The sequence below is a fragment of the Micrasema longulum genome, unplaced genomic scaffold, assembly GCF_059751315.1.
Source record: "Micrasema longulum isolate JH-2025_06_02 unplaced genomic scaffold, ASM5975131v1 h1tg001168l, whole genome shotgun sequence".
Classification (NCBI taxonomy): Eukaryota; Metazoa; Arthropoda; class Insecta; order Trichoptera; family Brachycentridae; genus Micrasema; species Micrasema longulum.
Window position 1 is genome coordinate 41,943 of NW_028278355.1, and position 5,023 is coordinate 46,965.

A 5,023-nucleotide genomic window follows, 5' to 3' on the forward strand; every position below is an offset into this window, starting at 1 on the left:
TCGCACATAAATATACTAATATGACTGAAATGTGTAAATCGATTTTGTGATCGATTTTTATCATTCGATTAAACAAAAATGCCGTATTGCTTAGTAGACAAGACAGATGTTTTCAACTAATGAATTTAAATATTCGTAGAATGCAATTCTATCATTATTAATATTCTGTTAATACAACAAATTTATATTTAAAAATTCATGTCGAAAACAAAAAAACACAATGATTGTCTATACAAAGCTTCACATTTTATCGGCTCAGTAATACGCTATAGGGAGACAAAATCATGAGTTCCATTAAGAAAGTTGTTAATTATTTAAATGAGGCCGGGACCGGGACGAATTAACATTTAGAAAGACGTCTGCGCTCATTTTTTTTCAAATTCCATTTTTATTTCAGTCCCGCGAATCCCGCGGATGCCGCATGTATAGCCCCGCATCACCGATCCCGCAAAAAATGGCGCGAGATTGGATTCCCTAGTGGCTATATATGAAGCAAAGTGTAGTCGCGCGCAATCCACAAATTAATCACGAGGGCAGAGAAAATTCAGAATAGAAGCCTAAATTTTAAAATAGTAGAACACGCATTTTTAATTTCAGTATTGAATGGAAAAATAAAATTTTCGTTCTTATGATTTACTAAAATATTTTAATTTTGGAGGCCATATTCAACGAGTTATAAATAACTCACTTTTGGAAACACAACCCAATTTTAATATGCATAAAAGTTTTAATATGCTTCTGTGATTTAACATTATTATAATTTACTTATTGTTTTGACGTACTATACAATCTTTGTCTAAAATAATCAGTGTGCAGCTTCTGCGAAATGATTAGATTGTTTGTAACGTTATTTGTTTTAACCAACCGCTTCGTAGTACACTTTTCAGTTAATTTAGCAGATTTCTCATTACTCTGTGTCCGGTTTTGACCACCCCTCCCCTATATCCTGCCATTGTGATTATCGGACCGGACCAAAAAGTCATGCTGGTATGTATTAAAGAGACATTATTTTCTAATTTAAAGTTATTTCAGTAAAACTTTTATCTGCTCATAACAGCTTATCTGTTTGAATCTGCAAATATGCGGGCTGAAAAATTGTCTAATGTGGGAGCGGTATTTAATATATTATCGCAGTGAAGAAAGAGTCAATTTATTTATAGCAATAAAAGGCCTAATTACCAAAGAGAGTAATTTGTTGATTATCCGTGTTGCCTTGTATATAACTAGCGGACCCGACAGACGTTGCCCTGCCTGAACGTTGGCTTACCTGCTATTAGCTTGGAAAAATACTTTTCATTGTTTATGATTAAAACCCAAAACTTAAAATTATTAATACTCAAATATTGAAATTAAGTAGATACCTAGGTACTTTTTTATGGTTGAGTTCCAAAAGATAAAATAAACATTTTTTAAACACAGAATTATTTTTGCAAATGTCAAACTCTGATATTCTAACAACAGGGGCGCCTTTTATTTAGGATTGCGATTTTCAAAAATGTATTGAATATCAGTAAATATTATTTTATTACCAAAAATCCAGTGAAAAGAAAGAAATGGGGAGGAAATATAACGAATTTCAGGAAAGTATCTGATTAAGATCCATAAAAAACGAATGATGTTTGTCAACATTCAAATTCAAACTTAAAAAATATAATAAAATCTTCCCAATTCTTCAGTATACGCATTATCATCAAATGTAACCCTGGCAGGTCGATGAAAAAAACATTTATGCTCCTAACATATTTTTTACGGATAAGATTGAAGATTTTAATATCTACGAGCACGCGCATCGCAAAGATCTACATTTCATTGAAAACCACACGTAAATCGGTTAAGCCGTTTAGGAGGAGTTCAGTGGCATCACATGTCCAGAAGAATTATATATATAAAGATTAGCACACGGTGATGATAAAAGCAGGTACCACAAAGACGTACAAGGCAACACATGTTATTTCTGGAAGAAAACTTCCGAACAACGTCAATTAAAATGACGTTATTCATAGGTTGGTTATTATTGCTAATAAATTGGGGAATATCGTTGAAATTTTTAACACGAGTAATTCACAAATCAAAAAATGTCTAGAATCTTACTTTTTACTTTTGATTTACGTTCATTATATTTAGTTTGCTCTTCATATTTAAGTGTATTTTGTATATTATCTTTTTTTTTGTTTTACATTTTAATTTTGTTCTCCAATTGTTTTTGGTTTACATAATGTATAATTTTTAATGTAATTTGTTTTATTTTAATTTTATCATTACGTGTACCATATTTTATTTTGTATTACTGTGTACTTACTCTTTCTTCTTCCTTCGTCTCTTCCTACATTTTTCCCATTCCACTTCTTTTCTCTTCTTGCGAACTGTAGGTTTTGTTTTTATATTTTATTTCCTATGTGAAACTCGTAATTGTTCTTGTTGTTTGTTGTTTTTCATTATGTATTTATTATTAATATGACTGTGCTGGTTAAAGAAAAAGCCGGTTAACGGTTTATATTTAAAAAAATTAAAATGGTTTGTTCGATTTGGATTGGATTGATTTGGAAATTTCCTTGTTAGTTTTTAAGTTTACTTTTTATCATGAACACTCGACTGACTTACTGCTCTGTTCAATGTATATTTTTTTATTTAAATCATTGTCACAAACTCTTAAATTATTTCAAACCTAACATTCATAAATAGGGTTTAAAATCCTAACCGTCTACGCGCTCTGTAGCTGATTTGTAAAAGATTTTGAAGAAATAATTTTAAAAAACAAATTATTATTTTTAATAATGTAAATGGGCTTAGCTTCTTACCGTTCATGCGCTCTGTAGCTGCAAAATATGATGTAATCTAGCTAACAGTTATCTCTTATTGAATCAAATTACAATTAGAAACTAAGAACTAGAATCCCAACCGTCCATGAGCTATGTTGCTACAAGACGTGTTGGGATATTTATTGTACAGCGCCATTGAGGCGATTTTCACAAAAATGGCGCTTTATAAATTATCCACAATAAAAAAAATAAAAATATTCAAGAGTAAAGTTGTGCAGTGACTTATACATAAGCCAACAGACTTAGTATTCCACTCTGTAAAAAACATGGGAGTCCCGAAGTAGTGGAGTGATATATACTTTGTAATATACCTATATATATTATGATGCATCGATAGAATCATACATTGTAATACATGGTAATAATACAAGATCAACCAACAATTCTCAGAGGCACAAAATTACATATTTTTTTCAATTTTATACTGAAATGTAATACAATGAAGGCTAATTGCCTTTTAATATTCAGTTAGTCGTTAAACATTAACATTTAATTGTTGAATTTTTGTTTGATAGAAACATTTGAAACAAAAACACCATAATAACATTTTATTGCTGCAAATAGCGGTTTTGGTAATAATTTCATTTTCTTGACTTGCCTTAATCAACACATCACAACGGTAATTGGATCAAGATCTCCTGCATTTGGAAATAATTTAATTCCTAAAGATAAGAAACAGAGCTATGCAAATATAATGAAATGGTAATGGGATTTTAAAATAGCGGTACCCAAATTCAGGGCTTATATTATATGCTCAAACTCGTTTCACAATAATTCACGTGTATTTGGAGCATTACAAAAACGTTATTTTCTCATTGATATAAATATATACACTAGACGCGGCACTAGGGGCCCGTCTTTTGTTCCATTCAACTGAGGTTCCGGAACTTATTTGTATTAAATGGGAAATAGTATTTTACGCGCAGCGGTCAGTAAATGCGAAGCAACGTAAAAGGGCGCGACATGGAGCTTCAGTAAACTGGCATATACATACTTTTTTACTCTACAAAGCGTTTTTCACGGCTATGTTGATGCTGCATGACGCTGCAACGCTCATTTTTAAAACATAATTTGACACTATCTGATGTTAGAGAAGAAAGAGGAATTAAACGCAGTTATGCAGAAAGCAGCCAGTCCACAATTTTGGATAAATGGTATCGGGTGCAGTAAGGTTAATTTTATGTTCTGCTAAAAACAGCCGGACCGTTTTCATACAAAAAACTGTAATAATCACCTTTTGAAAACGATTTAGGAATCAGAAAAAAAAAATCTCCATTATACATTAATACAACGTAATATTAAGACAGTTAAATACAAAAATAAAATCATCGATGGAATGTTGACACATCCTGTAGAGTTAAAATATTAATTTGTTTTTTTTTGCTGTCACGTATTATTTTTTCTCGGAATAGTACTATCTGCTACCTCTTATCATTCACACATTCAACCTCTTCGTATATCATCAATTGAAGCTCACTAAGTTAACCGGAACCGTTTTATAGACCTAGGGTTTTCTGTTACACCTTTAGACCGATCTCCAATTTCAATCACAGGTTGTGATCTTACCCCTAGTATAAATGTTAAACCACTGGGTGTTCATTTAGATTCCAATCTTTCTCTTCATTCTCATGGCAATAAAACAGTAAGTGCTGATTTCTTCCATCTCCGACATATCAAATCCGTACGGAGAAATATTCCTATAGACGCAAACTAAAGCTCCTGTGAATGCTTATGTCGTTTTCGCGTCTAGATTACTGTAATGGAATATACGCAAATCTCAATCTGCGTATATTCCATAAACTTCAATCTGTTTTCAATGCAGCAGCAAGACTTATTACGGGAGTAAAAATATTCTCACATCTCACAACATCTTCGAGATTTTCACTAGTGAAAAAGCCCAGAGAGAATAAAATACAAGCTTTGCTGGACAGTATTCAACTCCCTTCATGAAATAGCTCCAAGATCTATATCGGACCTTTGCATTAGGGAAAATACATGTCAAAGAAAATCTACTCTAAGATCAGCATTTTATTCCAGGCAGCGGAAAACTTGTCGAAATTCGGCGCTCCCCAAACACCATAGTCCTTAAAATATCTTGATTAGAATGACAGCTGTCAAAGTAATGTCATTAGTGGTGGGAAATTACTGATCGCTGATTCAAATCGATTTTATTAGTTTTTTCATGCAATCATGATACTCGCAAA

At 32.1% G+C, this 5,023-nt stretch overlaps 1 long non-coding RNA gene across 1 annotated transcript; it reads left to right on the forward strand.

The window, feature by feature from the left end:
* Positions 1–459: 459 nt before the first annotated feature.
* Positions 460–4,063, forward strand: LOC148276658 (uncharacterized). Its single transcript, XR_015823683.1, has 2 exons — positions 460–2,056; positions 2,950–4,063. It is a non-coding gene; the product is annotated as an uncharacterized LOC148276658 (long non-coding RNA).
* Positions 4,064–5,023: the final 960 nt, after the last annotated feature.